Genomic DNA, 25,995 nt, shown 5'->3' with positions numbered 1-25,995 from the left:
CGGCCGGCGCCGCGCCCGCCCGCGGCCGCCATGTTGTTGCGTCCCAGTGTTGTGATTAGCTCGCAGCGCCGCTTACGCTGCCGTAAGGGGGCCTTGCCGTAAGCGGCGGCCGGGAATGGCGCAGGGGATGTTCTGGCCGCACTTGGCGTAAGGCCTCTGTTTACCTTCCACTCCGAACCTTCCTCCGGCGCGGGGTTAATTAATGGGCGAAGGATCTTTTTGGCTAGGAAAGGTTTTCTTTTCCCACTTTCAAATTTGGTTTTGCATTGCGTTTTCTTTGAAATGACGTAGGGAAAAGTAAAGCGCGTTCAAAACAAACACCATCCTCCTAGCAAGGTAATCCTCGCTCCCCGGCCGGCCGTGGTGCAGCGGGCTGAGGCGGTGCAGCACTGCGGCGGGGGAGGGCGGGGGCCGCGACTACCCAACGGGGTGTAGCGGTAGAGAGCCGCTGGCCGGCAGGCTCCGCGGCGGCGAGAGGGACGGCGCTGCCCGTCTGGCCCGGACGGCGCCGGTTCGGCAACGCAGCGTTAGAAAGCAAACCGGGATGTTCACCTACGCGCCGCTGGCGCTGCCCGGTCCTTGCGCCGCGTCCCCGGGAATTGTCATGGGGAAGGGGTCTTTTAGAAGTTTAGGATTTAATGCATCCAAATTGACAGTTGCATTTTTGATGCTACAACGCTCTCTGCAAAGATTCTGCTTTTCTCCCTGATGGGATTTTGCATACTGTTGAATTTTATCTGGCTTGACTGTGTGTTTATGATTCTGGAGTGGTGTTTAACTTGCGTGCGAAGTTCATAGTAACTGCACCCTCAAGAATTTCTTCAATGAACCTGCGGTCCCGCCTTATTGTCAACCCTGGGTGTGCGTGGATTGGTTCTCTTGCTTCTGTGACTGTCAGAAGAAGGCTCGAGGTTTCTGTGATTGGTTTTCTCTTTTGACTATTAATATTGCAGGAAATGCTTTTTATGGCTTTGATTGGCTGCTCCAGCTCTGACCTCATTATATTACCTTGTTATTACTACTTTCTGCTGTGATTTAATCACATTTCTCTTTGGTCTTTGATTACTTGAAAGTCTTTGACTTGTAGTAGAAAATGAATATGGCAACGGTACCGGGATGACCGTTCAGTATTCAGCTTTTCAAAAAAATAAGATGAAAACCCAACATGGCAGTAGATTTAGATCTGACTCATATGAGAATATTCTTTTTGTTCTTAAAGTTTATTTCCAACTTAGCTCCATTTATCATGGGAACGATAATTAAAGTTATAGTATGTACAAGAATTGAATTGGACTTCAAAAAACACAACTTTGAATTCCACAACATTAAATTTTTGTTGATTTTATTGTATGGGATTTGACCCAAAAGGAGAAGTAGCTTATGAATCTTCACGTATCAGGGGTGATGTAATTACTTGGATCCAGTTATTTTGGTTTGAGAAGAACTAAAATCAAGAAATTTATTCTAGAATGAGCAGTTAACCTGAAAGATACGTTACTTATTGTGAACTGAGCAGCAGCAGTATACTCTAAGCTTTAGGTCCTTAGTTTGCCATTTTTGTCTTGGTATTTTACCTGAATTTAGGAAGAAAACTTGTAGTTTATTTTTTTAAATGATGTATGAAAAACAAGTATTTAGTCCTTTCACTATTAACCTTTTCAGTGCAAGTTACGATTTTCCGATCTAAAGATTGGAAATCAGATTATACTGGACTGTTTTCAGTAGCCTGCTTCAGTTGCCCAGTTTTAGGGAAGAAGAAATCCAATTTATGATGGAACTAGAGTTGAAACCCAGGACTTCTGACTCTTTGGTCGTTTCTGCCTCTTTCATGTTACAAGTGGAGGTACTTAAAATCAAAACAAAACTGAACAAACCCTGGCAGTTAAGATTTATAACTGGCTTTTGCTTCCCAGAATGTACAGTTGGGGTGTCAGTTGTTTCTTTCTCTTCTTTAAATTAACGTGTAAGACTTGTGCTTCCATGAGTGACAGTCATTTATTTCAGTTCTTCTGGTCCCATTTACAGGACTTCTGTTATGAAGAAGAATTATTTATTCACTTAAAAAAACCTATTCTGCTTTGGGCCCCTGGGTGGCTCAGCCATTTAAGCCTCTGACTTGATTTCCGCTCAGGTCATGATCTCACAGTTTGTGGGATCGAGCCCTGAGTCGGGCTCTGCGTTGACAGATTGTCTCCCTCTTTCTCTCTGTCCTTTTCTCACTTATGAGCGCTCTCTCTTAAAACAAACTTAAAATTAAAAAAATGTTCTGCCTTGAGAAACAGTTCTAAGCAGCAGTAAAATACCGGTTTCATAAATGTTTCGTGTTTCATTTGAGTTGTTTTTCTTTTTTATGTTTGTTTATTTTGAGAGAGAGGGGGGCAGAATCTCAAGCAGGCTCTGCACTGACTGCCCTGAGTCCCAGGTGGGGCTTAAACTCCTGAAACATGAGATCATTACCTGAGCTGAAATCAGGAGTGGACACTTAACCGACTGAGCCACCCAGGTGCCCCTGAGTTGTATCTCAGTTTAACTTCCATTATCAACATGTTCTGATTACTTTTGTTAGTATTTTTTAAATTATATAGACTTGTAAAAAAGCAACAACTCAAAAATACCTTGGCTTGTGGGTTTATAACTGTTGCTTTGCATTTCTAAACTGTCCACAATATGACTCCTTTCCTGTTTGGTTGGCAGAATCTTGACTTCACTTGAATCACCTTCATGGATTCCCATACCCCCTCCCGCCCGCAGTAAAATTAAAGACTGTGTCTATTGGATTATTAGACTTGTTTATATAGTCATTGACTGAATTTTGAGTTGTTTGGATAATACTCAGATGAGATAATCTAGACATTCTTTGACATTGGTAGCATTACGAAATTCTCTTAGCTCTTTTGGACATGTAGGCATCTTCTTTTGTTTCCTTTCCTTAATTTCATTGTCTTGTGCCTAAGGTCTGCCAGTAAGAATCCTCCTAAACTTGGTTTCTGTAGTGCTCCTCCTGACACTTGATTTAGGTCAAATACTGTAAACTTATGTTTATTTAGAATCTAAACCAGAACGATCAGGTGATTGGTGGTTCTGCCATCTCCTCTTGAGTGTTGTACAGTGATAGTTGATGTTTTTTGATAATACAGTACTTACCATATTTTGACTACTTCTTGTGTCCCAGACACTATGTTAAGAACTTTACATACTATTGGTTCATGTAATTCTTTTTAAAATTGATTTTTGAGTTATAATTTACATACAATAAAATGTGCTCATTTAAAGCATAGAGTTTAATGAGTTTTTTTTAATTTTTTTAAATTTATTTCAAGAGAGAGAGGGTGAGCAGGGAGGGTCAGAGAGAGAGGGAGACACAGAGTGTGAAGCAGGCCTCAGGCTCTGAGCCAGCCATCAGCACAGAGCCTGACGCGGGGCTCGAACCCACGAACCGTGAGATCATGGCCTGAGCCAAAGTCGGATGCCCAACTGACTGAGCCACCCAGGTGCCCCCCGAGTTTGGTGAGTTTTGACAAACAGGTACACACAAGGAAATATCACCGCAATCAAAATAAAGTAACATGTCGAACACCCAGGAAGTTCCCTTGTGTTCCTTTGCAAGTTAGTCCCTTTCCACCAGTAGTTCTAAGCAATTACTGATTTGTTCTCTCTCTATAGATTAGTATTGTCTTTTCTAGACTTTCATTTAAATGGATTTCACATAGTCTTTTGTGTCAGCATTCTTTTGCTCAGCATGATGCATCCTTGTTACATGTATCAGTCCATTCCTTTTTATTACTGAATAGTATTTTAGTGAATTGATATAATACATCCATGCATCTGGATATTTGAATTGCTTCCTGTTTTGGGTTTTCATTGAATCTTTGTAACAACAACCTATGTGGTATTATTGTTTCTGTTTTATGGATGAAAAAACTATGAGTCTTACTGTTAGTAACTGTCAGGGCTAGGATTCATGCCCGTGCCTTTAATATCACAAAAATCGTTCTCATAACCACTGTGAATCATGTTGACTTCTTACAGAATCCCAGATTAGCTTCTGAACTGTTAAGTTCCTTACAGGTTTTGTAAACAATGCTTTACTTTTTGTAATTTTGGGAACTTTGAAAGATGATATTGATTTGATTAGAATATTAAATTACTAACTAGGGGCACCTGGGTGGCTCAGTTGATTGCGTGTCCACCTTCAGCTCACGGTTTGTAGGTTTGAGCCCTATGTCAGGCTCTGTGCTGACAGTTCGGAGCCTGGAGCCTGCTTCAGATTCTGTGTCTCCCTCACCCTCTGCCCCTCCCCAGCTTGCACTCTGCCTGTCTCTCTCAAAAATAAACAAACATTTAAAAAAATTACTAACTAGTTTTTCATCACTTAACTGTCTGACTTATGCTTTTGGCTTTTCATATTTTCTGTTTCTTTTTCCTTTTTTCTTAGACGCTTATTTGCTTCTCTGTAGTAGCACCCATATGTTAATCTGAATGTTTATGTTATCATAAGCATATAAGAAATTTGTGGGAAACTATTGCATTTTATTATTTAGATTTTATCCTAATGATCTATGTAAGGGCAAGAATCTTTCCATATTTTGTTCATTAATGTATTCTGAGTACCTGAAACTGTGCCTGGCACATAATATATGTTTGCTAAATGTTGGTTAAGTGTTGAATGAGCCTCTAATTTTTTTTTCTATACTGAGAGTTATGTTTTTGTGAAACACTGTGTGTGTGCCTGTGTGTTTGTAATTCATTAGGAGAATTTGATAAATTATTCTTGGAATTCTTTTTGCTTTCTTACTTTGGTACAACATGTACCTGTACTAATTTTTTTTTCCTCTTGAGTCAGAGGTCCTTTTAAATATACAGTTTTTAACACATAGGTATGGTTGCAGTATTTTTATTTTCTGTTAATTACCCTTCTCATAGGTGTATGTAGGTTTGTATAAGATATCTTTTTGTATTAGGGTGAACCAAAATTTCCATGAAGCATGTGATTCTGCTTATTTTCAAGTTTTTAAAATGTTTATTTTTGAGAGAGAGAGACAGAGTATGAGCAGGGGAGGGCCAGAGAGAGGGAGATGCAGAATCCGAAGAAGACTCCAGGCTCTAAGATATCAGCACAGAGCCCGACACCGTGCTCGAACTCTTGAACCATGAGATTGTGACCTGAGCTGAAGTTGGACGCTTAACTGACTGAACCACCCAGGCGCCCCAATTCTGCTTATTTTTAAAGAAAAGATCATGACTAATTTGAATTGCCATTTCTCCTTAAATGCTTTAGTTGCCTAATTTTGATATCCTGTTAATATTTTAAGTGACATTTTTAGTGAGAGTAAGAATATATTCAGTGTTTCTCACATTTTCGGAGTTATTTTGGGCACTAATACATTTCATGTTTCATTATAGAGGAGTTCTAGAGAGGGTATTAAATACAGTTTAGTAAATTGATATTATAAAAACACTGAGCACTTTTTGAACAAAAACATATACTAGCCAGGTATCATCTGAGTGTCAGCTGTTGTCTAAATATGACATTAGGAAACTTTTAAAGGGGTAACTGTATTTGTAAGGCTGTGTGCTGAAGTGTCACCAGGATTAAAATTAAAAGAAGACTATGATACAGATCTAGACTTCAGGGAATGTAAATGAGTCATTGAGGTCAAAAACATATCTGGAAAGTTAGTAGAAACTATCAGGTTAAGTTGACCTGACAAAGAGCATTAGAAAAAGTTAAATTTTAGAATAGTTAAGAATTAGAGAAAACTGTTACTAGAATGTATAGAGGGATTGGAGAGAGATTTAACAGTTTGCACCTTCAGGCTTGGTTGTGTGGTGTGTGTTGAAGCAAATACTTGAATCCAGGAATTTTTATTTTTATATAAAATTTTTTTAAATGCTTGTAATTATTTTTGAGGGAGAGAGAGACAGAGCATGAGTTGGGGAGGGGCAGAGAGAGAGGGAGACACAGACTCCAAAGCAGGCTCCAGGCTCTGAGCTGTCAGCACAGAGCTTAATGTGAGGCTCAAACTCGTGAGTCACGAGATCATGACCTGAGCTGAATTTGGATGCTTCACCAACTGAGCCACCCAGGTGCCCTGAATCCAGGAATGTCTAAAGCAATGTCTGTGAATGTTAAATGGACTAAAGGAAGGTTCTTCCATGTTGGGTGTGTTTTACCTGTCCTTGTCAGTCCCTCACCCCTGCTGATAGAAATTTCAGGAGGGTAGCACTGCATCATTTCTGAGCATGCAGTTCTCTTAGCTCTTTCTCCTTTTTTTCTTTTTGGACCTGCATATGGCTTTTACTTTTGTTTCTCCCCCTTTATTCTGTGCTATATCTTCACTAGAAACTGTTTATAACAAAGAAGACACTTAACTAAATATTTGGTGAATTAATAAAAGTTGAGGTGGAGATAAGGTTGCAAAAGGGGTAGAATTATACCAGATTATAGATAGCTTCAAATGTTAGGCCCAGGAGTTTGTAGCATGGTGTAGAAGAAAGAGCACTGATTTGCAAGTGTGAAGTCTCTTTCTAGTTTTGTTTCTGTTCTTTAGTGGCCAAATGATCTGGGAAAGTTACCTACCTTCTCTGAGCCTCAGGTCATTCATCACTACCATCATACTACCATTTATTGTGTGTTAGTGAGTGTGTTGTTTATGTGCCAGACACTTTGTTAACTCAGTAGATGGTTTACAACTTATTATAAGGGTAGGATATGTAGTAGGTGCTATTATGTCTTTTCCAGAAGAAGAAACAGGCTTTGGAGATTAAGTATCTTGCCCAAGGTCACTCTTAACCTGGACTAGAACATAGTAAAGCCAGTATTTGATCTCAAACCCTGTGAGTAATGGACTCTAGAGCTCTGCCCTTTACCATTGTACTCCTTCATCTGTAAAAAGAGTGGGTTGAGAACTAGATGATATCTAAAGTTTATTACATTTTCATTGTTCTGTCATTTATTCTATACCATGGAAGAGTCATTAAAAATTTTTCCCTCGGGAAATGATATGAAAGAAGCTTAAGGTGAATGCCTTTTGTAAGCACATTTCTTTAAAATAAAATTTTAAGGAATGAATTTATCTTTGGGGTAAGTTTAGATTTCATCAGTACCAGTTCTCTAAGAATGAGGCCTAAAAATATTTAACAGAATCATTAGGTTTATTTCAAGTCACAGAGACCAAATCTGGTTTCTTTAAGATTCCTAGGTGTTGCCTTGAAGACCCCACAGAAGTCTTGAACAGTCAAGGCTTGAGAATGTCAGGAAAAAGGGTAGCTATGGGCCCGTTAGCAGTAAGTGACATTGATACCGCTAAACTCCAACAATTCCCAACCATTTGAGAGGTAGCATAGTGTGATGGTGAAGTGCATATCTTCCCCTTTGAGCCAGACTGAATGGTTTTGAGTTCATCTATAAAATCTCATGGGGTTGTTGAGAGGACGAATTTTGTGCCTGAGACAGTTTGTGGCATTCAGTAAGCAGTCAGTAAATATTAGCTGTTATCATCATCATTGTTTTGTTTCTTTTCGCTTCAAAATCACAGATCGGGTTATTATTGGTTCGGCTTGCGTTGGTATCTGTGTACTATGCCTGACAGTCTGACAGAGGAGGTTAGTACACAAGTGCTGTTAAGGGCTACCTTCCTGAGAATGAGGCTTTAGTCAGGGAGCTGCCCTTGAGACATTACTGCTGGTGTGTGTGTAACATTATGACCAAAAGTTATGAAGTTAAATTGTTAAGTAAATTGTTTTAATCTATAGTTTGATCAAAGGTGAATTTGGATAATTAGGGTATTTTTACAAACCTTAAATTTGTAAGGTACTTTAATGAGATAACAATATTTTACATATTTTACAGTGTAACGGTAGGATGTGTATTTCATTTTTTAAATGTAATTTAAATTAAGGATTATAAAAAAAGTCTTCAAAATCTTTTTAAGGAAAACATACCTTTCAGATTAATTTTCAGAGTAGTAAGGGATGCATTTTGTGTGACCTCAACATGCCTGGCCCTTAGTTTCCTCACTTGTGAAATAGAATTGGATTGAGTGACCATTCAAGTACCTTTGGGTCTAAAAATTACTTGCATCTGTGAATCCACATGTCTATCTACTAGGCGTATTGTCCAGAATATTAATTAGATGAAAAGAACTAACAAGCGAAAGACTAGTAGAAAGATACTAGTAGTTAAGCTTTATTTAAAGAGTCGGTTATTGTGATCCTGTTAATTTGGCTTAGAGTCCTTTTTTTCTGAGGTTCAGTTACATTTATCCACTATTTAATACTGGTTTTCCCTAGAGATCAAAAGAGAAGTCCATTCTGTATGTTTTGGATATGATCAATTCTGTTTTCATGGAATTTTCTTTTATTGTCTTTACTACTCATACTCATTACTGTAAATGTTCTGAATTTTGGTATACTTTTAGCCCAGACTATTTGAGTTTTAAATTTTCTAGTATCTCGTGTTTCTCACTTGAGAGATGTACGTGTATGTATGGATATGGATATATGCATGAGAGAGTGAGAATTGACACACATTTTCTCAATTAGGCCAGATGCCATAAGCAAGGAAGGTATAGTCTTTGTTTTACTCAGCAGAGGCTGGATACTTACACAGGAACTCACATGGTAGAAAGTTTGTAATACAGGCATTGCCCATGATACTGGCCACTGGGATTGAATTTGATTGTATTATTAACATACAGATCTGCATCTTCATTTTGTTTCAAGTTGAGTTAATACTAGTAATATGTGTAGGGGACAGCAGGTAGGAATAAGAAGTGTAGATAGCAGTAGGTCCATCATGGTTATTTGATTTTATCTTAAAACTGACCCTTGCTTATCCTTCGACATGTTTACACTTGCGTGAAATAGAAATTTGGGTTTGCCTAGTCTGTCATCTACCACTGTTTTTTTGTGGGATCAATAATGAAGGAAGATGACAGCCACTTCCAGATTCTTCTTAGCATCATTTCCTTATATATGTTTTCAGGTTTCTTTTTTCTTGCCAGCTGGTATCACTGTGCAGTCAGAAGAATGCAGAGTGGAAGAGTCCGCCTCTCTGCGAGTTCTCTAACTCCTATCTTTACTTCCAGCTTTTTCACTTCCCTTTTTTGGGAGGAGTGTGAGCACAGGATAGGAGGGGTTGTTGGTTGGGGAGTTGACAAGCAGCCCTTATTTGTACTGTTAATTTGATGAAATTGGTACTTCAGAATTGTGCCATAGCTTCCAGTCCTGGCCTCTGTCACTTTCCCTTAGGGCAAGATAAATTACTTCATCTCATTAAGCCACTTTGCTTCATCCGTTTAATGAGAAGTATCTCAAAAGGTAATCTTAAAGATTATCTTTTTGTGGACTTGAGTCAGTGCCTTATACAGACAACTGCTATTTTTTAAATTAATAACAGTTTTCATTTATACAGGATAATAAATGTGAATGAATATGGAGGAGTAAAATAGAGTGTCTCCATACATTATTCTGTGGAATAGTTTCACATTTTTTCCTCCAGTCAATTAAATATATTTTGATAGTTGTGAAACATCAGCACATTGATACGTATATTTTCCTCCTTCCATTTCTGTTCCTGGCAGAACATTTTAACAATCAAAATTATTTAAAAAATTAAAGACTTTAAAAATTAACAAAGGGAACTTAAGTTTTTAGCGAACCCTCAAAGTAATATCTAACTCCTGAATCATTGGTATATACTGTATTTGTCTTTAAAAGTGATTTCTTTTCTTCCTTCTTTCTTTTCCTTTCCTTCTTCCTTAAAAAAAATTTTTTTTTTTAATGTTTATTCGTTTTGAGAAAGAAAGAGAGAGAAGGGGGAGGAGGGGTAGAGAGAGGAAGACATAGAATCTGAAGCAGGCTCCAGGCTCTGAGTTGTCAGCACAGAGTCTGACTCAGGGCTCCAACTCCCAGACTGCGATCATGACCTGAGCCAAAGTCAGACGCTTAACCGACTGAGCCACCCAGAACTCCCCCCCGCCCCCCGTCTTATTTCTTTTTTTGATTGTTAGTTGGTCATGGGGAAAATAAATTTTAGTGATGAAACTCTGTTCAGCGGGTGGTGTACACTAGAAAATCAAATGATGAGAGACATTGTAATATACCGGTGAACTCCTGGATGAACATTTAAGTTTGGAAACTTTGGAAAGCATGGTACTAAGGAGGGAATCTTGCCATTTGATCCTTGAGGTGTTTCTCAACTGGCATGGTTTTGGCATTTGATTTTTTGAAGGTATGGGACTGTCACAGGCATACCATGAAGTTTATTGATAATTCTGCCTGCTAATTGGGATAACCCTGAAATGTTTTTTCCTCAATTTCCAGATGATTTAAGAACCGTTGTCCAAGGCTTCTTAATCTTTTGTGACTTGGGACTTTGTCAGTTTGACAAAATTCCTCATACTGCTTTTCCCATCCCCTGCTGCAACCCCCAGTTTGTCCTCTGTATTCAAGAATTTGGTTTTGTTTTTATTTGTCTCTTTTTTCCTTTGTTCATTTGTTTCTTAAATTCCATATATGAGTGAAATCATATAGGATTTGTCTTTGATTTATTTCACTTAGCATTTTACTCTCTAAATCTATCCATGGTGTTGCAAAAATGGCAAGATCTTGTTCTTTTTTATGGCCAACCAATATTCCATTACACACACACACACACACACACACACACACACACACACACACCGTGTTTTCTTTATTCTTTCATCTATTGATGGACACTTAGGTTGCTTCCATATCATAACTGTGGCTATAATAAACATAGAGGTGCATATATCTTTTTAGTAGTAGTTTTTTTTTGGGGGGGGGGGCGGGTAAATACCCAGTAGGGGAACTACTGAATCATATTGTAATTCTACTTTTAATTTTTTGAGGAATCTCTATACTGTTTTCCACAGTGCTGCCCAAATTTGCTTTCCCACTAACAGTGCATATTGTTCTTTCTTGTCCCACATTCTCACCAGCATTTGCTTTTTCTTGTCTTTTTGATCATAGCCATTCTGACAGGTGTACGGTGGTTTTGATTGTGATCTCTTTTGTTTTGATTTGATCTCATTGTGGTTTTGATTGGCATTTCCCTGATGAATAGTGATATTGAGCATCTTTTCATGTGTTTGGCCATTCATAGGTCTTCTTTTGAAAAATGTCTATTGCACCAAAAAGAATATAATACCTAGGAGTAAACTTAACCAAGTAGGTGAAAGACCTGTACTCTGAAAACTATAAAACAGTGATGAAAGAAATTTAAGAGGACACAGACAAATGGGAGGATATTCTATGCTCGTGGATTGGAAGAGCCAATATTGTTAAAATGTTCATACTACCCAAAGCAATGTACAGACTTAATGCAACCCCTATCAAAATACCAATAGCACTTTTCACAGAACTAGAACAAATAATACGAACATTTGTATGGAACCACAAAAACCTTGAATAGCCAAAGCAGTCTTGAGAAAGATGAACAAGGGTCGAGGCATTACAATCCCAGGCTTCAAGATACACTACAAAGCTGTAGTAATCAAAACGGTATTGTACTGGCTCAAAAATAGATCAGTGGAATGGAATAGCGACCCCAGAAATAAGCCTGTGCTTATATGGTCAGTTAATCTGTGACAAAGGAAGCAAGAGTATACAGTGAGAAATCTGGATAGCTACATGCCAGAGAATGAAACTGGACCACTTTCTTACACTGTACACAAAAATAAACCCAAGAGTGGATTACAGACCTACATGTAAGACCTGAAACCATATAACTTCCAGAAGAAAGATAGGCAGTAATTTCTTTGACATGGGCCATAGAAACATTTTTCTAGATATGTCTCCTGAGGCAAGGGAAACAAAAGCAAAAAGAAACTATTGGGACTACACCAATATAAAAAGCTTTTGTATAGCTCAGAAGACCATCAACAAAATGACAAGACAACCTACTGATTGGGAGAAGATATTGGCAAATGATGTATCTGATAAGGGGTTAGTATCCAAAATATATAGAGAAGGTATACAACTCAATACCAGAATCAATTAAAAAATGGGCAGCGAGCCTGAGTCAGAATGATGTTTTAAATGCATAAAATAGAATCACATAAGCTAATTATATTGAAAGTTATCAAAATATTAAAACAGTTTATAATTTACATGCTTTATTAACACATTAATGACAAAATTTAGAGTTGAATGTAATTATCTTAGTTTTTAAGTAGTGATAGGTATAAACAATATTTTGACAAGTGCAACCATTGTAATAGGACAGTGAAACAGTCTGTGATTTCTGTTGTACTGCTAGTCCTGAGTGTTACTAGTACAATTATTTTGCCTACATTTGTAATTGAAGGAAATGTTACATGTGATACAACTTAGTGGAATAAGAGAAATGATTGTTTTCTCACCCAGGTTTATGGACCCCTCACTTCTTTCTTTGGATGTTTTGAGGGTCTTTGACCTGACGTTCAGAACCCCTCAGAAGAATTTCTTTGGCCCAGCTGGCAACCTTATTGCCATGTCATCCTTGTCTCAAATATATAGTTAGGTTAAAGATTTTATTTCTTATTACTGTAAAGGAAATGTTACTGTAAACAGAATATGTTATCTGCATGTTTAAGGCATTCTAGTTTTTTCAATTGAAAAATAATATACCCATGTGATTTAAAGATAAAAATCTATATGCCACACCATGATCTACATGAAAAGTAAATGTCCTTCCTTCCCCACAGCCGAGATACTCCACAAAGGCATTTGTTGTTAGCATCATGCATGTGCATCCTAGAAGACTTCTAAACAAATGTTTTTTACTTTATAAAGTTGAGAAATATTTCTTGTATTTATTTTGTAAGTAATATGTGACTTTAGTTTCTTAATCTAGACTTATTCATAAAGTCAGGTAATTTTGCTTTTAAATTTAAAAATCTCTGCAGAGTTGAGAATTGGCAAATTGTAGCTTTCTAATTGGAGTGTTTGGAGTTTGGATATAAAACCTTAATCTTTTATTCCCATGTAGCAATTTGGCTGTCTCTAAGCCTTGCATTGTGCGTAGCACTTTTGTTTATTTTTCTATATATAAGATAGATATTTTAAAGTCAGATTAACCGTTAAATGATTTGTCAGTGTATTTTTATTTTAACCAATTATTTATGGTCTTAAATAGGTTAGGTCAGAAGAGAACTAATAGGCTACCCTTTTGAAGAAAGCCACCTTATTTTGGGTTATCATGTTGGTAAGCTGGATCTTTCACACAGACTGCACTCTCTCAAACTTGCATTGCATTTGTTTGTGTGTATTCATTCAGTAAGTGCTCCATGAATAAATGGACTGTGTCTGTATTACTTTTGTATCCATCATCTGGTGCAGTGAATGACATATTGTAGTTGGTCACTAAATATTTGCTGATGGGACAAGCAATACCTGTTACATACTTTAGATTACAGAAAAGAATAGATATGGTACCTGTCTTCAAGCAGTTTGTAGTCCCAAAGAAAAGAGTTGTATATGGATGACTCCATATAAGGTTTAATGTGTTATGTAAAAGGTAAAATTATATTGTGGAAATTTGTGTCACAAGGGATGTGATTTGAACATGAGTATGTTTGAGTTCATGTAATAGCTGGCTGAGTAGAAGATACTAAATTGAGGTGTCTGGGGTGGCTCAGTTGGTTAAACATCCGACTCTTGGTTTCAGCTCAGGTCATGATCTCACTGTTGGTGGGATTGAGCCCCTGTTTGGGATTCTCTCGATCTCTTAAAAATAAATAAATAATAAACTTAAAAAAATACTACTGAGTTATTTTTTACAAATGAGTTTTGAAGTTATTTCATATGCCAGGATGTCATGAGTTATTTTTTGTTGTTTGTTTTCTGGTTCATGTCCTTGTTTTTCCTATTGGAAAGTGTGTGATGCCCTGGAGAGTTGTTAGAGGGTTGAAAGAATTTTTGTGGTCTAGTGTAGAGTCACCTTTTTGGATAGGCAGACTTGTGTTAAGAGCAGTTCCTGTTGTTTCTGTTTTTAAGAGCAGTTCCTGCTTAAAGAGCTGTGTGGGGAAAGAAACTGTGATATGGAGGATGATCTGAAGTGCTGTCTTATTTATTGTGCAAGTAACTTGTAGATTTTATTTATTTTGGTTTAAAGCACAGAGGACACTTTCCATGAAGAAAGTCCTTAGAAGATTTTCTGTGCATTACATGTGCTGCAGACAGTAGTAGTTCGCCTTCAGCTTTAGCTCAGTTACCAGCTCAGCCATCTTAGATTCATCAGGGCTTTCAAAATACCTTCAAAAGAAATAGAGAAGGTTTAGGTCAGTGATTCTCAAACTTTGTCATGTGTCAGAATCACCTGGAGGGCTTGTTAACACACTGATTGCTGAGCTTCATCCTAACATTGTATTTTTTGGTGGATCTGGAAAGGGGCCTAGGAGTTTGTATTTTTTAACATGTTCCTGATGCTGACTGTCCAGTGACCACACTTTGAAAACTACCACTGTAGGAGGAAGAATAGCAGTTCTTATCTTGACCACATGGCAGAATAATCTGGAATGCTTTTGTAAAGTAGCTGTGTTTACCTTAGACTTCCCAACCAAATCATAATTCATGGGTGATTCTGATTCTAGGTAGAAAAAAGGGTTAGTAGGTGTGCCCATGCCCTCTGCCTGTCTGCCTTGCCATTTTACCATTCTTGTCAGGAGTATTTCTCTTTGCTCTTATTCATTGGCTGTAAACTTTTTTGATTGACTCACTGTGTATATGTGTAATGGAAATAAAGTGTATTTTGACATACACTACACACACACAGATATACTGTTGGGTTTGTTTTTGGTTTTTTATTTTTATTTTGTTTTTGCAGTAGTTACGTTCTGTCAGGTTGCCACAAACAACGGATTAGTGAATCCTGAACCATTGCTCCTTAAAGGAAATACAGGGCTGGATTCCTGTGAACCTCTGGTCACAACATTTTCATCAACGAAATCAATGCAAAATCTTGTTTTATGTATGCTTCTGTTTTGAAGATACTTCATTTAACATACACTATTGATTCCTGGCATTGAACTCATAGCCAGCAGCACTGTAAGTCATGCCTGAATGAAGCTTGTCTAACACACATTTTATCTGTAAGGTACATCACAGCCACCTGTGCTTAGGAACATTATAGCACGTAAGCACTGCATTTGGGGAGCCCATAAATAATAAAATCCTCAAAAAACTATAAAAATGCAAAAAAGTGGCACTAAATAGCATATTAGAATTATACTTGTTTCTAGGATAAGAGCTGAAAAAAGAGTGTCACCTCCTTTGACCTCAGCTCGGAACATATGATTGGTGCAACTCGAATGCTGCTTTGCATATTCTTTGAATGACTATGAAAGAACCGCACATATTGATTTTGGCCATCACACATTTGTGTGAGGTGAATCTGCAAACAGAATTTGTGAGTATTGAGGATTGGTTATGCATAGATGTTTTTCCCCTTTTCATTCTATTTTATTAAATGAGCTACTTATTGATTTTATGATTGACTAGAGATTCAACCCATAGTTTGAAAAAAGCACTATTCTAATGCAGCAACGTATGTTATGTTATTTACTAGTTATGCAGTGTTAAGTGGTTAAATGACATATATATCCTTCACTTAGAATATATAGTATTAATTTTGATAATGAGGAGCTGTGGTTTTGGAGGGTACATTATCAAGTTTATATTTGTAAAAGATCATTGTTGATGGATGGACAGACTGTGGAGGGCAGTGCGTGGGTGGCAGTGATGGTGGTGGTGGCAGAGGTGGCAGACCAGAGACTAATAAGCTAGTTATAAGGCCAGTGCACTGGAAATATGATTTCTAGCTATGTATTTTCAGCAGATTTGTGACAGAGTAAAGACAGTTGGGATGCCTTGTGGATTAAGGGATTTCAATTAAACCTTAATTTTATATCCAGGATTCTTAATTGAAGTCTCTGGTACCTAGATAGACTTAATGGGATCTGTGAACTTACTGCTTTTTAAAAATTATCATGGGGCACCTGTGTGGCTCAGTCGGTTAAGCATCTGACTTCCGCTCAGGTCATGATCTCACAGCTCGTGGGTTTGAGCCCCGTGTCAGGCTCTGTGCTGACAGCTCAGAGCCTGGAGCCTCCTTCGGATTCTGTGTCTCCCTCTCTCTCTGCCCCTCCCCAGCTCATGTTCTGTCTCTCTCTCTCTCAAAAGCAAAGAAACAGTAAAAAAAGAAAATTGTTTTTAATTTATTTTATTTTGGAGAGAACAGGAGTGAGGGAGAGGGGTGTTGGGGAGACAGTGAGAATCCCAAGCAGGCTTCCTACACAGGGCTCAATCCCATGACTCTGAGATCATGACCGGAGCTAAAATCAAGAGGTGGATGTTAAACTGACTGAGCCAGCGAGGTACCCCTTACTGATTATCTTTGACCACAGTTTTATGTATGTCTTCTGATTACTCCCCTCATCATCAGGTCTTAATGAAGAAGATAACCTAGAAGAGGTTAAGAATTACAGTTTAGTAGATAGTACAGATTGCTTTTTTCATTGTTAACCCTTATTGCATATGAATCACAAAGTTCTAAATTTTCTGAGAATTCTAAGGCATTTAAAAAGCTTTAGACTGGGGCGCCTGGGTGGCTGAGTCAGCTAAGCGTCTGACTTTGGCTCAGGTCATCATCTCCTGGTTCGTGGGTTTGAGGCCCGCATCCGGCTCTGTGGGGAAAGCTTGGAGCCTGCTTTGGATTCTGTATCTCCCTCTCTCTCTACCCCTTCTCTACTCATACTCTGTCTCTCTCTCTCTCTCAAAAATAAATATTAAAAATTTTTTTTAAAAGCTTAAGACTCAGTTTATATTGTGAAATGCAGATTTTTTACATGGAAGCATGTCACTGAAGAATGTGAATGTGCTGAATGTAAGGAAGATTTGTTGAATCGTACTTTACAAAGTAAAATTTAGATAATTGTTTGTATTGTAGTGTAGTGGATTTGTGTTTAGAAACAGTGGTGTAATTAAGATTTGCCTAATATGTTCTTTGTTTTTAGAGAATAATACAGCACAGGAAGATACTCATTCTATAGAGTGATAATGCAGTACACAGTGACCACTGGAAATGTGCTCAGCCACCTGAGAGCACATCTATCTTGAGGTAGCTAATGTCTCTGTAAATTGGAAAAGCAAAACCCCAAAACATCCAACTTGTTTTATCTGTTTTTGAAAATAGCCACCTCTCCTTTGTAACAGTATCATACATGCTTATTTGTAAAACGTTCAGAATATACCAAAAAGTATAAAGAAGAAAATACAAATCCCTTGCAATCCTGCCATTCTGAGATATTTGACCTTTGTGTGGATGTACTTCCTTCTATGCTTTTTATCCCTTTGTATTTTTGTATTTATAGGTATATAAGTGTGTGTGTGTGTGTGTGTGTGTTACAGAGAGATTTGCATTTTAACCTCTTCCTTTCAGATTGAGAAATCTGTGGCCCAGACTGAATCATTTTGTCAGTTACTGGATTAACCCTAATCATGATAGCCTGAGAAGTGGATGATATAAGAGAACAGCAGTTTGCATTTGGATCATTTGTGTAAAGAGAGTTTTCCCCAAAACAAGGGATTAAGGCAAAATACAGTTGTTAAGAAAATTCCTGTGGGATAGGGAGTGATTTTGATTTGTTAATACTATAGGTGATGTTCTGTTGTACATTTAATCAGTTTTCTCTGGATGAATGCTGATTGTTATGTAGCCAAAATTTTCATTTCTTAATAAAAGAATGCTTCTGGTCTTTGAATTAAAATTAAGGTGTTTTGCCCCGTCTCTTAGGTTTTTTACCCCAAGATTTTTTCTAGAACTTGTATGATTTGTTCTAGTACACATGGTTCTGTAGGTCCTTTTTTTCCCCATCTAAATGGATGTCCAGTTGTCCAGAAACCATTAAAAAAATCTTTTCTTGTTTGAGATGCCACTTTCATCATCTTTGAAATTTATTAGTGCATTTGAATTTATTTTTAAATTTTTAATTTTGTTTTATGGGGTAGTAGATTTACCTAAAAATTTTTTTGAAGATATACTGTTGTACTGTCAGTCATTTCATTGTTTTATTTTTATGTTTTTATCATTAAAAAATATATATAGTGAGGCTAGTTACTTCTCCCATTCTTACTGCTTTCCTTTTTCAGAGTTTTTCTTACCAGTGTTACTTGTTTATTTTTCCATATGACCTTTATAATTTTGTCTAACTCCAGAAAGAAAATGTTGCCGTTCTCTTGGGCATTTGCCGTACATTTATAAATTAACTTATAGATAATTGACATCTTTGTGATGTTGACTTTTTATCCAAGAACATGATTTGTCTTCTCATTTGTTGAAGTCTAGTTATATTTATTTTTCAGGAACATTGTTTTTCTATTTGTTTTGTTTCTGGTTAAGCTTATTTCCGGGAATTTTATCTATTTGGTTGCTATTGTAAATGTTATCTTCTTTTCCATTATACTCTATAACTTGTTATTGTTTGTATTTTTAAAAACTATTAATTTTTATGTTAATTTTATATCTTATGATTTTAAGTTACCTGATTGTACTTACTTTTGCATGGGTTCTCTTGAGTTATTGAGATATAAATACCATGTAACTTATTTACAGAGATCGTTTGCTTCTGCTTTTCTAAATAGTGTGCTTTTTATTGCCTTCCGTCAAGGCACATCAAATAGTACTGAAGATAATAGGCATCTTTGTTTCTTACTTCAGTGTCACTGCTGGTAATGTTTCTCTATTAAATAAGATCTTGATTATTCTAGACTGATTTAAAGATGGAGCAAGCAAAATAGATATTTATTGGGGCACCTGGGTGGCTCAGTCAGTTAAATGTCCAACTTTGGCTCAGGTCATGATCTTACTGCATGAGTTCAAGTTCTGAGTCAGTCTCTGCTGACAGCTCAGAGCCTGGAGTCTGCTTCAGATTCTGTGTTTCCCCTTCTCTCTTTGCCCCCTTTCAAAAATAAACAAACATTTTAAAAAATAGGTACTTACAGCAGAATATTGTAAATATGTATGTAATTCATAAAAATATATGTAAAACCGCCAGTGTTTCTACCATAGATGAGTCTTGAATATTTTCAAATGCCTTTTGGAATTTGTGGAGATTTTCCCTTCAGATCTGTTCATTATTGATAAATTATAATATTGAACCATCCCCAGCATTTGTGGAATGAATCCCATTTGGTAATGAGATACTTTTATTTTTAAAAAATATTTTTAGTCTTACTACATTCTCTGTAAAAGGTCTTACAGAGATTTGACCTCTTGTTGGCCCAAGGTGGCCACTTGATAGCTTCTAAATTTATATCTATTTAAGCAGAAACCTGTGGCTGAGAGTAGTGATTCACTCTCATTTCTAACTTCCCAGGAAATGGGATATGATTGGCCTAATTCAAGTAAGATATCTAGCCTGATTCAGTTGACTGTGTTTGGGGTAAGGTGAGATGATTTACCAACTTGGTGGATAGCAGCCCACTCCTGGGAAGACAGTGGTAGTTGAGAGAGTGGACATTGGTGGGGGTGAGACTGACTCCTCAAAAGGTGTCTAACTATAATTTTGCATCTTGCAGTACCTTGTTTATATAGTTAAATAGTTAGCAAAATTCCAGGTTTCTTTTTAAAATTGTAGTCTATTACTGGATCACCACTGGCTTTCTTATCAACTCTACAGTACTTGTTTTCAGTGGTTCCTTGGAGTTAAGAAAGATCCTAAAGGGCCCTCCCTCTGAGTCATCTTACACCACTGCTGCCTACCCCACTGCAAGGGGGAAAGCTCTTAATCTTAGCAGGTGTGTAAAGGCGTATATATCCAATTCTGACATTTATTCCAGTGTGGGGTTTTCCCCCCCACACCAAGCAATTCTCAATTCTGACACTATCTGGAGATAGCAATAGATCCCGCAGATTAAGGGCTCAGTTCTACAAGACTTCTTCCCCCCCCCCCCCCCCCCGATGCCAATCCCAAGTCCGGGTAGTCACCTGTGCATCTGACTGACTGACTGACTGGAGTATCCAACCACCCCCTCCTTAGGTTCAATTAATTTGTAGTGCATAAGGCAACATGGGGCAAGGGGCATGGAGTGTCCATACCCTCTTGGAATTTGCCACTCTTCCAGCCACCTCCATGTATCCATCAGCCTGTAAACTCTCTGAACCCAGTCCTCTCAGGGCTTTTTATGGAGGCTTCATTACATAGGCGTAGTTGATTAATTAACTATTGGTGATTGACCTACAATCTGTAGCCCATCTCCTCTCCCCAGAGATTAGATTTGGGACTGAAAGTTCCTACTCTCTGATCACATGATTGGTTCTCCTGGCAGCCAGCCACCATCCTTAGATGCTTTCCAAAAGTCACCGTATAACATAAATCTATATGTGCTTGAAAGGGGTTTGTTAGGAATATCAAGTCACATTTCTCTCTTTGGAAATTCCAAGAGTCTTAGGAATTCTGTGCCAGGAATGGTGACAAAGACCGAAAGTGTATTTCTTGTTATCACAGTATTACATGGGTTTTCAAAAGTTAGAATTTGTATGTTTATATATAGTGAATTTTCTGTTTGAAAGATGTCTTTCTAAAATAGATTTGTTGAGGGGCACCTGGGTGGCTCAGTTGCTTAAGTGTCCGACTTCGGCTCAGGTTGTGATCTCACGATTTGTGGGTTCGAGCCCTGCATTGGGCTCTGTGCTGACAGCCAGCTCAGAGCCTTGAGCCTGCTTCAGATTCTATATCTCCCTTTCCCTCTGACCCTCCCCTGCTCACATTGCCTCTTCTTCTCTCAGAAATAAATAAAACATTAAAAAAAAAACCTTTTTAAAAAAATAAAATAGATTTATTGAGGTGTATTGATGAATGAACAGCACATACTTAACACGTACAATTTGTTGAATTTTATATACACCTGCAAAACTGTTATTCCCATAGTCAAGATAATGAACATATTTGCCACCTCTAAAAGTTTTCTCATGCTCCTTTATAAGCCCCCTCTCCTCTTTTAGGCAAACACTGATCTGCTGTCACTGGATTAGTGGTTTGCATTTTTTATATAAATGGGGTCATTGAGCATATATTCTTTTTTGGTCTGGTTTCTTTCACTCAGCATAATTGTTTGAGATTCATACATATTATAGCATGTATCTGTAATTCATTCCTTTTTATTGCCGAGAATAGTCTATTTTATGGATATACCAGAGCACAGTTTATCCACTCACCAAGTGATTGATTTTTGGCTATTACAAATAAAGCTGCTGTGAACATTTGTGTACATCTGTTTTCATTTGTTTTGGGTAAATACCTGGGGATTAAAGGGCTGGATTATATAGTGGGTATATTAAAACTGTTTAACTTTTTGAAAAGCTGTTAAACTTTTCAGGTGGTTATACTATAAAGATATCTTTTGTGAGATGCGTAGTTTAGAACCTTGTGGTACAGTTTGATTTGTGGATATGGCATTACTTGGGAGTTTTGTTAAAATTGCTGAATTTGATGTCTCATCCTATACCTATTGAATCAAAAATGTGCATTTTAAAAAGTTCACTAGGTGGTTCATATGCACTTTAGAATTTGAGAAGCTTGGGTTTAGAGCAGTAGTTCTCAACCTTTTTTTTCTTGTAACGTTTTGATACGTTTCTAAGAAATTCTCAAATGGGTTCGGGAGATGCAGGATAGTTTTTTAAAGTCTAACGTAATATTGATAAATGCAGAGTATTCTGCCCCCCTGCCCCCCCACTATGATTGCTTCCTTCATAGTGGCAGTAGAGTGTTTTTGTCTATTGCGCATTTCAGATAGGGTGGTTTCTGGAGGAATTGCCTTCCAAGCATTTTTCCAAGTATAGAGCTCTATAGCCTGGCACAGTTTTTTTTTTTGTGAGTGAGAGATTCTTTCTTTCTGTGTAATTTCTTGTGTAATGCTATATTTTTTTTTTTTTTTAATGTTCTTATTTTTCCTTTGCATAACCAGTGACCCAATCTAATTCTTGTTAGTTTTCACATATAAGTATCTTGGAATTTTCCTTAAGAGCTATCTCTCTACTCTTAGTATTCAAGAAATGCAAAATAATACCGGAAATGACTTTGTTAATCAATAGATGAATTTGCTGAATATCAAATGATACTTTTTAAAGCCATGTGTCAATGATTTATTTTTCCTTAGTTTTGAATTTTCTCTACTACTCATTTCTTTTGTTGCTTATGGATATTTAAGAGCAAGCCAGCCATTATTACCTTATTAAATTAGTGTTGATGTTGAAGGTCATGGTCTTAGCATCAGGAAATTCTCAATTTAAAACAATGTTTTGAAAACTGAACAAATAACAGAAATTAAGCATTTTTTTACTTTATCAGGTGGAACCAGTTGCTGTTATATAACTTCTAATTGACTTGTTTTCCAAAAGTGGATTTGTAAGTCAGATTCTAGGATTATAACGTGTATGAGAAAATATGTCTATACAATAAGACTGCTTTCACTTTTACATTTCTGTTTAAGGTATCAGTTACTCCAGCCATTAAAATCCTCTCACCCCCTTTTCTTCATATCCCCACAGGCAGTTAGGATAGAGAAGCTGTGGGTGATTCAGTTCTTATTCATTTAAAATTTAACACAGCTGTTTTTCAGAAGAGAGAAAGCTTTACCCTGTTATTAAATTCTAAAAGGAATTTATTGCAAATGGGCACTTATCTGTTTAGTTGATAAATGTCTTTAAATCCAGTTTTATAGAAAAAAACAAACCCTAGAAATGTGACTGTTTATTGATTTTTAAGCTAAAGTTGATATATTTCATTTGGAGGCAAAATTAATGAAATATGTATAACTTTACTTACAAAAGCAGTATTTAGAATATTAGAGGAATGGATAGATAACATGTTGAGAGCAGATATCCCTGTCTTCCTAATTTTAGGGGAGAAGCATTCAGTATTTCACTGGCATACAATGTTGTGGGTTTTGTTTTTAGTAGATCTCCTTTATCAGATTGAAAAAATTCCCTTATATATTTTTAGTTTCTGCAGATTTTTGGAAAGGATGTTGGATTTTGTAAATGCTTTTTCTGTGTATAGAAATAAATGATCATGGCTTTAAAAAGTTAACGTGGTGAATTACATTGATTTTTAAATCAATGTTGCATTCCTGGGGTAAACCTCATTTGGTTATGTATTCTCCTTTTAACGTTGGATTCTCTTTGCTAAATTTTTGTTTAGGATGACTGCATCTAAGTTCACAAGGGATATTCATCTTTAGTTGTCTTCAATGTCTTTTTCTGGTTTTGGTATTAGAGTAATGCTGGCTACATAGAATGAGTTGGGAAGTATTCCTTCCACTTCTGTGTGATAGAAAAATTTGTGTAGAGTTGCTATTTCCTCCTCAAATATTTTGTAGAATTTACCAGTGAGGCCATCTGTCCCTGGAGTTTTCTTTGTATGAAGGATTTTTAACTACGGCTCAGTTTCTGTAATAGAGGCCTATTCAAATTATCTGTTTCTTCCTGAGTGAGCTTTGGCAAAAGTTTGTTTCTTTCAAAGAAATTGTCCTTTTCACTTATTGACAAGTTTATTGGTATGGAGTTCATAATACACTCTAGGGTGATGTTTCCTCTCATGTTCATGATATTGGTAATTTGTGTCCTCCCACTTTTCCTTCATCGGTCTGGCTAGAAACTTATCAATTTTATTGATTTTGTTCAAGAATCAGCTTTTGGTCTCATTGGTTCTTCTCTGTTGATTTTGTTTTGTTTTATTGATTTCCACTTTGATCTTGATCATTTCCTTTCTTCTGCTTATGTGGGTCCAGTATGTTCTTTTTCTAGTTTCGTAGGTTGGAAACTAATTGATTTAAGACCTTTTTATTGTAAGTATTGAGTGCAATAAATTTATTTTAGCAACTTTTTGTTTAAATTTTCATTCACTTTAAGATACTTTGTAATTTCCCTTTTGATTTCTTTGACCCTGGGGTCATTTAGAAATGTATTATTTAGTTTCCAAATATTTAATGGTCTCACAGAGATTTTTCCGTTATGAATTTCTAACTTCATTGCATGGTAGTCTGAGGACATATGGTTTGAATTCTTGTAAACTTTCTTGAAATTTGTAATATGCTTTTCAGAATATGTTCTGTCTTGGTAAATGGTCCCTGTGAACATTATAGAAGGTATATGCTGCCTTTGGGTGGAGCATTCTGTAAAAGATCAAGTTAGGGGTGCCTGGGTGGCTCACTTGGTTATTAAACATCCAGTTTTGGCTCAGGTCATGATCTCACAGTTTGTGAGCCCCGCATCAGTCTCTGTGCTGACGGCTTAGAGTGTGGAGCCTGGTTCAGATTGTCTGTCTCCCTCTCTCTTTGCCTCTCCCCCGCTTGCATTCTGTCTCTCTCAAAAATGAAATTAAACATTTAAAAAAATGTTCTCAAAAAGTTAGATCAAGTTAGCTGGTAAAGTCTACTGTGTCTTTGCTGATTTTTTATCTATTTGCTTTATGTGTTATTGAGAATATGGTATTAAAACTTCTGTAATTGTGAATTTGCTCATTTACCCTTGAAGTCACACTTGTTTTTGTTAAATGTATCTTAAAAGTTTTGTTATTAGGTGCATAAATGAGTAGGGTTGTTATGTCCTTTTGACTGATTGATCTCGTTAGCATAATGAAATAAATTTTTTGTGGTTCCTGGGTGGCTCAGTCGGTTAAGTGTCTGACTTTGAGTCAGGTCATGATCTCACAGTTAATGAGTTCCAGCCCCACATTGGGCTATGTGCTGACAACTCAGAGCCTGGAGCCTGCTTTGGATTCTGTGTCTTCCTCTCTCTCTCCCCACTTGTGTGCACACTGTCTCAAAAATAAAAATAAACATTAAAAAAGGGTTGTTTTTTTTTTTAGTAATTTCTGCACCCATTCTGGGATTTGAGCTGACAACCCTGAGATCAATATCCACATGCTCTTCCAAATGAGTGAGCCAGTTTCCCCAACAAAATAAAATTCTTAATCCCTGGTGATTTGTTCTGAAATCTTTGTTGGGTGCTAATATGGTCATACTAAGTCTCTCCGACTAGGTGTTAGCATGGCTTATCTTTGTTTGTTTTTGTTTTTTACTTATATTTAAAAAATTTTTTTAATGTTTATTTTTGAGACAGAAACAGCATGAGTGGGGGAGGGGCAGAGAGAGAGGGAGAGGCTCCAGGCTCTGAGCTGCCAGCACAGAGTCTGACGTGTGGCTCGAACCCACAAACTGTGAGATCATGACTTGAGCCGAAGTAAGACACTTAACCAAGTGAGCCACCCAGGCACCTCCCGTTTTTTACTTCTAACTTATTTAAATCTTTGTATTCAAAGTGCATTTCTTATAGGCAGCTTATAATAGGGTTTTGTTTTTATCTAGTCTGTCTCTCTTTTTTTTAAAGAAATCGAACATGCACACACACGAGTTGGGTAGGGGCAGAGGGAGAGAGAGAATCCCAAGTAGGCTCCATGGCCAGTGTACTTAGCGCAGAGCATCCTGACTTGGGACTTGATCTTACAACCGTGAGATCATGACCTGAGCTGAAATCAGCAGTCACTCAACTGACTGAACCACTCAGACCCTTAAAAGTGTAAAATCCACATTAAAAAAATCATGTTAGATGTAAATGATGTTAACACTGCTATTCAGACAGAGATTGTTGGGGCCCCTGGGTCACTCGGTTAAGCCTCCAACTCTTGATTTCATCTCAGGTCATAATCTCACAGTTCATGAGATTGAGGCTCGCGTCAGGCTCTAAACTGACAGCATGGAGCCTGGTTGTGATTCTCCCTCTCTGCCCTTCTCCAACATGCTCATGCTGTCTCATTTTTCCATCTGAAAATAAACATTTACAAAAAAGATTTTATACTTTAAAAAAAAATGTTCCCTATCTAGAGGCATGTATCTTAAGTTTACTTCTATTTAGGCAGAGAGAGCTTGGGCGCGCATGCGTGAGTAGGGGAGGGGCAGAGAGAGAGTGAGTGAATCCCAAGCAGGCTTCAA

The 25,995-nt window shown here is 37.2% G+C and overlaps 1 protein-coding gene across 4 annotated transcripts in view; it reads left to right on the top strand.

Annotated features, from left to right (window-relative positions):
* The window catches only part of EPC2 (enhancer of polycomb 2), a 121,445-nt gene that overhangs the window by 8,036 nt on the left and 87,414 nt on the right, over window positions 1-25,995 (top strand). The window lies entirely within an intron of this gene.

The sequence above is a fragment of the Crocuta crocuta genome, unplaced genomic scaffold (assembly GCF_008692635.1).
Source record: "Crocuta crocuta isolate KB4526 unplaced genomic scaffold, BGI_CrCroc_1.0 scaffold154, whole genome shotgun sequence".
Lineage (NCBI taxonomy): Eukaryota > Metazoa > Chordata > Mammalia > Carnivora > Hyaenidae > Crocuta > Crocuta crocuta.
This window is presented reverse-complemented; position numbering and strand designations above follow the sequence as displayed.